Raw genomic sequence first — 10,086 nt, forward strand, 5'->3', positions numbered from 1 at the left:
AAAATAATAATAATAAATAAAAATAGGCCTATGATATGAAAATTATTTTATTACATAATTGCATTAGAAAAATTTAAATTATTTATTTCCTGTTTTATTTATTTATATAAATTTTTTAGATTAATTTATTTTTATTAATATTTATAATGTTTTATAGCATTTTTAATATTAATTTTTTAACGATTCATATCGTGGGAATGCTAAAATTAATTGATCATTGGAAAGAAATTACCGACATTTTTTATGAAAATATTAAACATTTACATTTCTTCTTGTTTACATTTCCTTTAATAGTTTTAATTTAATTTGTTTTTTGCAAATATAAAAAATACACAAAGAAAATTGGAAATAATATCAATGTTTACTGGTAGATGATTAATTATACAAACAAAATTTATACGTTAAAAATACAATTGTTTATACAAAATATAAAAAATATATAAATATAATTTTAAAAAAATAAAGTTATGAGCTTATAAAAAAAATGGTTATTAAAATGCAGAATGAGATTATAACTTAAAAAATAAAAAAATGGGTTTATAGAAAAGAAATTTTATAAGATTACAGGATTATAGGAGCAAAAAATTATTCATAAATTTATAAAAATATGACAAAATTACTTATAAAAAATTTTAATAAAAGCGAGTTATAAGACAATTAAATTTACAATAATCCGTTAGAAATTCAAAAATATAAATTATTTTGAATAAGTAAAAGATATTCAAAGTTCAGTTGATTTATTACATTTATATTTTTATCTTTTGGCGTGTTTAAATATAATATACATACCGAACAATTATTTTTAAATCACTAAAGTTCTTATCCATTACACAACATGTTATTAGTGTAAAAATCATTATCAGGGCGACGTTAGTAGTCTCTTAATTAAACATTCATACATATTAACACTCATTTAGCGTTTAGAAATCGCCAAATCACAAACGTTTAATTCATCCGCTCATTCAATCCACCCTCGTATCAATTATCGAAAAGCATTAGCTGAAACGAAAATACTTTCATTAAGAGAAAATTGTTTTCCTTGTTTCTAAAAACAAATTTTTCTGATAATATATAAATTTTATAAACAAAATTTATTTGTGTTTCTACGATAAGTATAGATGATTCAATAACACGAAAGAGGATGATTTACTGATGCTTTGGATGCTGTCGATGATACGTTTCAATAGAAAGAAAATGATAAGTTTGGGGATGATTATTTTGCTGTTGATGTTTTCTATCAAAATTGAGAAGGAACTGCTAATATCCCAAAAGAACTATTTCTATAAATGGCCTTAACTTTATCTTATGGAAGTATAACATCCCCTGATTAAATTAAATTTCGTCTTGTTTATCCTTGATTTTTTCATTTGCTATATTTATTACTTGGAAGATTATATTTCACTCAAAAAATATATGATATTATTTAATAATATACAAGTAATTTTGTTTATTATAAGAAATTTTAACTTGAAAAATCATTCTTGATATTTTAACGAACTTAGGCTTACTTCTCTCTATAAATCAACATTAAAAAATCATCAAATAAATAAATTTTTTTTATAATTTGTAAAGATTTTTTAAAATTCTGTTTATGACACGTAAGAATTTTCATAGCTGATTGATCGAAATTTTTATAAATTTAATGATTATTACGTAACGACTTTATACAAAAGTTTAAGAAAAGGAAATAAAAAAAATCATTTTATTTTAAAATTTTTATTCTATAAATATCATATTTCTATTTAGAATTTTAGTAATTATCTTTCTATTGATCAAATATTGGTTTTCTTCTTGTTTAACGAGTCACCGGAAGCAAAAATCCTGATCTTGTTTCCTCTCTTCAGCATCTGCTCCAGGCAAATATCTTTGCATTTTCAATCAATCCTCTTAAATTTAATGATTTTACACGATAATGAGTACAAAAATTCTGAATTATTAACTTTCAAGAAGTTATTTTAAAACAAATGTTACATTTATTCTTTATTCGATCGAGTTCTACAAGTTATTTAAAACCGCATTTTCTCCAATTCGAGCTTGATTAAAATTTACTTTAAAAAATAAGAAATAAAAAAATTATTTGACATTTTAAAATTATAAAAAAAAAATATATTAATTTTTGTTTAGAAATTCAAAAAGTTTGAAAGATTAAATAAATAAAGTATGAAAATTTCTAAATCATAAACTCAATTGGTGATTTATGACAATTTTTAGAGACTAAAAAATCTGATATTTATATTTTTTATAAGTTTATAAGGTTAAAACTTTTATCAATTAATTATAATTTCAGTTGATAAGATTCTATGTTATTTATTTTATATGAAAATCTGTTGGAAAATCTTAGAAACAATAAATGATAAATGAGCATAGAAAGATGTTGGTGTCAACAGAATAATTTATGTATGACCTCGTGTTATTATTTTGTTGTTTTTAGTAATATAATTATAATTAAAACTCATTAAAGTAGATTAATTTACTAAAGTATTAATCATTGTCAATTAAAATATTTTATTAATTAATTGTTTATTCTAAAGATCACATCTAAATTAATTTGTCTAATATTGATAAGTGTCAATTATCGTCTCAAAATTGATTGTTTCTTATTTATTTTTCTTGTTTTAAACGTTAAAAATTAGTTTAAAATTGATTTAAAATTATATTATAATTTAATTTATTCAATTACTTAGATTTTTATTAATACTTTTAAACGTTTAATTAGTTTATTTAAAACTGGTTTTTAAAAACTGTACTAATTATGCAAAAATTAAAGGACACTTTTTAAATTATTTAACAAACATTTTAAAGCTTTTTAAATGTATGTTAAATAAAATTAAATAGAATTTGTTTATTTTAATATAATTTATCGTAAAAAATTAATACTTTTTATTGTAAAAACATTTTTTTATAAATTAGATATTCCCTATAAAATTAACGTCAATGAAAATTCAATTTTATATTCAAAATGAAATAAATTTAAATCTTTATATAACTTTTACCCCTCTTTATTGTTATATTAAAGCTGTTACTAATTATAACAACTATGTAAACATTTTTCAACCAATTTCGTATTTATTTTTATACTTTCCCTTCCACTCTATCTGTTCAGCATCCTATTAAAACCTCTCCTCTTCCTCATCTCTCATTCTCCTTCTTCCTTCAACCTACAATCGTGTAGGCTTTATTCCAAATAATAATAATAATAATTTTTTTTACAAGAAAAATGTATTTTTAAAACGACAGACATATATTTTTTCGTTCGTATATCTTTAATATTCACATTTTTACAATAACTTTTATTTATTTTAAACGCTACAATATACTAAACTATAAATTTTTAACGTTCTTAAACTTTTTAACACGAAAAATTTTTATCTTAAATCTATAACTTGTTATAAAGCTTTAAAAATACTTTAAAAATATAAAATTTTATTTATTTTTTAAATAAAAAATCTTTAAACAAACGTTTATTTTTATCCATAAACTCGAGTTTTTTTTTTCATGTATTTTTTTTTTACTTGTAATCATTCTCCAATATCTTATAAAAGTTTTTATCGTGTAAACATATTATTAAATTTAATATAGATTCTATTTTTTATGTTTTCTTTATATTAATAACTATTTTTCCATATATAAAATTATAGCCTACGACCTGTTTGGGATTGGAAAATGTTAGAAGATCTTTCGAGCGATCACGAATGGCCATATAGAAAATGAATTTCTTAAATTTCTGTAAGTATGAAGTAAGTAAGTAAAAAAAAATTAATTAAATAAATATATATTTTTAAAAATTAATAAATAATTTCATTAATTTTTTTATTTTACAGGATATTTATCTTTGCATTCTCGGAAATACTAAACGTTTCTTATAATTATTTACTGGAAAACTTTTCTTAAAAAAAAAATAAGAAAAATTAATGTTTTATTAATATAAATTTATGTATAATTTTAAATTTAAAATATATTTTAATCGAATATTATTGTTATTTGTTATTATTCTATGAGGAAAATAATAATCAAGAATTGAAGAATGGAAAAGTTTATTGTGAAATGAATAAAAAAAAAATTAATATTTTTGATTGTATTGATTGATGAATATTAAAAATTCTGATTATATCAATATGAGTTTAAACGCTTTTATTTCTTATAAATAATTTATATAATTTTAACACGTTATTTTNTGGTCCTGGCCGAACTCACTATGGCCTTGCTGAAAGAGGCCCTCTTAGTACTCACGGGGAGGAAAGAGTTTTTTAAAAAAATCCAAAAAATGAACATCAAAAGTCTAAATTAGTAAGGCCCCGTGCTAAAACTCGAATACAATTCAGATACACCAAAGTTTTCCATAAGTGACGAAGCTGTAAACTTTAACAGAGCATGGACATGGCCGGAAATCAGCCAGGACTCATTACTAATGCCTTTATTTTATATTTGTATCTGTATAACGCATCTAAAGAGTTAGACCTGAAGGCTCTGTTTTTGTAAAAGACTACATCATCAGTTTAAACATGTAAAGTACAACTTTGAAAATGGTGTTGAAACGATCTCTCAAGATTAAGATGTGAAGATCAATTCAAGCCATCGAGTGATTTGTAAAGTATTTAAATTACCTATAACTAGACCCTTAAAAAAAGCCATAAAAAGTGAATAAATCCCTCGTTTTCTAGAGAATTTATCCTGTACGGGCATAAAATACTTCATTTATTTAGCGTGTAGTTCAAAATATCACAATCTAATTAAATTTACACGAAATTTATCATTTCATTTAAAATCAAGTGGATAAATTAAACTCATTTTTACATGCATAGTGTAATAATTTTAAGCGTATTCTTTTGAATAAAACAAAATTTTCGATAAATTTATAACTTTTTTTTTGAGAAAATGAAGTTTTTTTTTCTAAGTTTTGTGGAGAAATGATTTAGCTGGAGGCAATGCGTGGTGCTTCCAAGCCCATTTTAATGACTCACATGCACCTTGGCTTATGCTTAAAACAATTTATTTTAACAGGTGCAACTTTGGTACCAATTCTGAGAAAAAATTTCGGGGAAACTTACGATCGATTAGCTTAAGATAAGATAACAAATCCCGATAACTAACTTTGTTTTGTGTTTCTATATACAGACAAAGCGTAATGTAAAAAGAAGAATATCAAATTACCCCACTTTCACCTTACCTTTATTTAGTTTTAGGAATTAACAATTTTTCATGTCTCTCTACATTAAGGATTATTTACTTAAGGATTTGTGAGGACTGCATGATGAATTTAATCTAATCCACTCTTCGCATCTAAATGTATTTGTTAAATTAAGTTTAAATCTTTTTAAATATTAAAAAAAAAATTATAAATTGATTCAAATTTTTAAAATTTTTAATTAAGTGCTCTTAATTTAATTTTATTTTTATAAATTTAAATATCCGATTTCATTTAAGTCTTTATTTATCGTAATGGGGATTACACTTCCGTTACAGAGGGAATACATTTTTTACATTATCTAAATCTGAAGATAATAGAAATTAAAAAAAAAAAGGTTTATTTTTTAAAAGCATTAAGCTAAATAAACTTTTTAATTACTTTATTATGTGTATGTATATGTGACGATGTATCTGCCACTGCATAAAGATAGCTCCTCTTCAGCATCTCTGGCTTAATTTGTGACAAGAAAAGAAGCAGACTTGATCCAGAACGTTTTCGAATTCTTGTTTTCTTAAATCAAAATCTTCAGTAGATGAGAATGAGTACAATTAATATATATATAATTGAATCAAACAAGTTAAATAATGAATATTAAATAAGTTCACTAAGTATTCCAGGTATTCGAATATTCGAGTTACGGTTAATATTCGAGAAAAGTATAATAAAATTTTTCCATCTTTAATGTGTAACGGATATTTTGTACTTAGAAAAAGTTAATACTATTTAATTATTATTATTATTTTTCTTTTTAAGAATCTACGTATAAAATTTTTTAAGTTTGATTAAAAACTGTAAAATTCGGTTTTTGTTTCAATGTTCATTGGATATTTTAACGAAAATTATGAAAAAAAACAATTAAATTTATAATGATTTTTGTTCATTATCAAAAATTCGCCATTTTGTTACGTAATATATTGAAATTATGATGATTAATATATTAATATTTACCACAGTTTAATTATGATAAATGTGTAGGATGCGCCTATTTACACGAATTTGCATGTTTATAAGTTGCCTTACTAAGAATTATAATTTCGTGTGTTTTCCTCATATTAACATTCCATACTTTTATCTGTTACTTCTCTCGTGTTTTTCTCTATAATGTATTATTCTCACAAATATAACAGCATACATACATATAAAAATACATTGTCTGTATGCTGTATTCTGTATTCTGTATCCAGACATTCAGTGGCTTCCGTGTTCTAGTGCTGTTTATATACATAATACTGTTTAACTGCTGTTTAAAGATTGAAGACGATCATTATTTCCATTATCATATTTGAGTATACTGACATCTATCGGTGTGGATTTAAGATGTTCCTCCATTTTTAATATTTTATTAAATCTATTGTATATTATTTAAAGTTATTAACTTGAAAATAAAATGTCAAGGAATTAGTTTATTAAAATATAAAATTGAAATAATTATAATCGTGATGTTTCCAATATTAAATACGATGTTTATATTATAAGGAATGAAAAAATTTAATAAATAATTTATGAAAATGGATGTTAATTACTTTTTTTTATTATTATTCAAGAAATATTCTTCGATAATCATAAAAATATAACTTTCTATAATATATTCTTATTATATAAACATTATAAAATATCTTTATTAATTTATTTAACGATATTTATAAATGTATTTTTAATTTTATGATTTTAGAATGAAATTCTAAAATCATATATTAATATATAACAATTAAAATAACAGCTATTTAATAAAAATAATTAAGAAAATTTGTAATTAATAAAATCTAAGAAAAATGGGAATTTTGTAAAGATTATTAAAAAATAATTTTAAATTTAATAAATGATTATAATAAGTGATTAAATATAAATAAAAGATAATCAATAATGATAATGAGCTATGAAAATAAATTATATGGTAAATGATTTGCATGTTAATGTAGTGTTAATATATTAACATGTTAATCAATAGACTTAACAGATAATAATAACTTGAATTATTATAATATAATTCTCTTTATTACGTCCATGAATATGGGAATTTTTTTTTTTTATAATAGTGATAACGAAAAAATTCAATTGATGCTTGTAAGTAGCAATTAACTAAGTAAACCAATAGCATAGTTCGTTTCATGTTGGTTTGCTTACTTTAGCAGCTTGCTACTTAGAAGTACCCAACGATTTTGATTGTTATTAGTATAAAATATCAGAATATTATTTTTATATCAGCATCCAAGTATTTATTATTGATATTATTTAGATTTTTACGAGGTAAACCATTTACTTTTGTGGAAAAGAAAATACAAGATAATCCAACCTGTGGCGTACTTACGGGGGTAATGTGGGTGTTAGATCTTCCCAGAGAGTATAGGAATAAAATTTAAACTATAAAATTTATGAAAAAATAAATAAACGGTACTTTATGGTTCTTTATAAACGCTTAATTCTTTTTCATTCTGACTGTACTTTTTACATCATCCTCCCAGATCATTCTCACAGCAAAATCTTAGTTACGCCACTAAATCCAAATAAATTAATCAGTTGTGATTATGTTGTTGCAATAGTATTTTATATAAAATTATTTAACTTCAACCATCTTCTCTGCGTAATAAATGTATGACTGTTATACTTTATAACAGTGATAGATCTGCCATAAACACTAGTTTAATCATTACCGTATTATTCATTATAAACGGTGTAATAACATTACTCGTGTCAGATCTGTTTGATATTAATGTTATACCATATACCATACTTTATAATATTTATAAAATAAATATACATATAAAAGTTAATAATAACAATATATTAGGTATGCTGAATAATAGAAGTAAAGAGGGTAAAAATTTTTATATTAAAAATTATATTTAATAACACAATAATCAAACTCATGAAAATACATCAATGTTCAAATAATTTTTATGTTTATATTTATTTTTAATAAAAAAAATCTATTAATAATAAGCATAGTTGAATACTAAATTTATAGTATCGTGTGGCTTTACTACATATTTATGACTCTTGTTTAGATTAATAAACGAATCATTGATAAAAATAAATAAATAAATAAATTGTATTATAGATTTAAAAGTGTTTTGAAATTTATAGTTCGGGTAAAATTTGTAATTACTCAATAAATACATTTCATTATCAATAATAATATTTAATGATAATAGAAAAACTTAATTAGGAAAAAGTTATTGGTTAAACTTCGATTTTTGCATCAAATTATTCCAGATAATTTATCTCGAAAGCAGTTTTCTTGGAAGATTAATCGAAAAATAAACGTATATTCGAACAATTATTGTCAAAATAACGTCAAGTTGTTAAGAATCCATTGATCATCCTTTCTAATAAATTCATCATTACCTAGATAATGCTCTTTTTTTCCTTTTGTATTTTTAGATAATGGAAAAATTACTTTTCTTAGAATATTTTAAGAGTGTCCTTCTTTTTATTTTTTTGATTTTTATACATGGCAAAAAAACATATAATAAATCTATCATTTATCATTAAAATATTCATATTGCTTTGGAATGATTTCAACACATTAATTTAAGAATAAAATAAGAAGTTTTCTGAATATCGATTTTTAAATCTTTTTTCTTCCATATTTTGTTAAATGCCGTTTTTCGGTACAAGATTTTGAACCTAAAATTAAGAAAATAATAAACAATTAATTATAAATTATTATTAAAATTTATAAAATTGTTTATATATACACACAATAATTATAATTTAAATTATATTGTAAATTATATTATTTTTATTATTTTGTTGAATATATTACAGTTTTTAAATATTATAAATTCTTCTTATACATTACTTTAAATATTTAAATTATTTTTGTTTTTTAAAATATAATGTTTACAAATTTTAATAATTTAATAGAAGACGTGTTTACGAATAATAAATATAAAAGTTATATAAATATGTTTAGTATTTATTTTCTTTTAAAATAGATAAATCGCTTCTAAATTAGATCATTTTAATAATATAAATAAAGCATCATTTACATAAATATCAAATTAATTTTATAATATCTTTAAATTTTCATATTTGAGGGGGATAGATTTAATATGATTCACACAGGAATCATGTGTAAAATATAAGAAAACTATATTGTGACCAATACAATTTAGAAGAAACCTTATCGTATACAAAATAATATAATTAAACAATTTTAGGGCTTCTTAAGTAACACAAATGTGAGATTATTTGCTAATGATGCATTATAAAATTAATGAATATTATACAAATTGTCTTGTAAATTATAACGTATAAGCCACATCCTTAGAGAAGTGTGGAAATTCAGAGATAGAGGAAATGAGAAAAAATATAAGAGATGGATGGGGAACTCCAAAAACTATGGTGTAATTGGAAACAAAAGTGGAGTAATTTATACGTGCACAAAGCAATATAGCTGAAGAGGACATTACAAATGATTTTTAAAGTAAAATAATAAAAAGAATATTACGAAACAATACAAATGAATATATTCTCATATATAACATAATACATATATAAACAGAAAACAATATCATACATATTAATGTAAACAGAAGATAGATCGTAGCCTACATGAAATAAGTGCGAAGTACTGGAGATCGTAGAATTCACATACAGGTAGTAACATAAAATGTATTACCAAAATATGATCAATTAAATATACTCACGTTTAGTCTTTATGGTAACATCAGAGAAAACATTAGGAATTAATAAAGGAAGAAGAGAAAAATCCTCAATTTGGCTTTCTTCATTTTCGTCAGAAACTTCTTTTCCTATCTAAATTAAGAATGATTAATTTATTATTAATTACATCTGCTTCCACATAAACTAAAAGAACCGTTTCCTTGCCATTTTCATCCTTATTTAATGCTAATTTATAGTTTTAACTGTTATGTATTCCTTGATTAAAGGCA

At 22.1% G+C, this 10,086-nt stretch overlaps 1 long non-coding RNA gene across 1 annotated transcript in view; it reads left to right on the forward strand.

Moving 5' to 3' along the window:
• Positions 1-4,060, forward strand: part of LOC111640382 — a 9,891-nt gene extending 5,831 nt beyond the window's left edge. Inside the window, exons 2-3 of the long non-coding RNA XR_002759264.1 lie at positions 3,639-3,726; positions 3,822-4,060. This is a non-coding gene — a long non-coding RNA (uncharacterized LOC111640382). The remainder of the gene's footprint in view (positions 1-3,638; positions 3,727-3,821) is intronic.
• Positions 4,061-10,086: the final 6,026 nt, after the last annotated feature.

Source organism: Centruroides sculpturatus, unplaced genomic scaffold (genome assembly GCF_000671375.1).
Source record: "Centruroides sculpturatus isolate CEXI.00-Female unplaced genomic scaffold, Cexi_2.0 scaffold1449, whole genome shotgun sequence".
In the NCBI taxonomy this organism is placed as follows: domain Eukaryota; kingdom Metazoa; phylum Arthropoda; class Arachnida; order Scorpiones; family Buthidae; genus Centruroides; species Centruroides sculpturatus.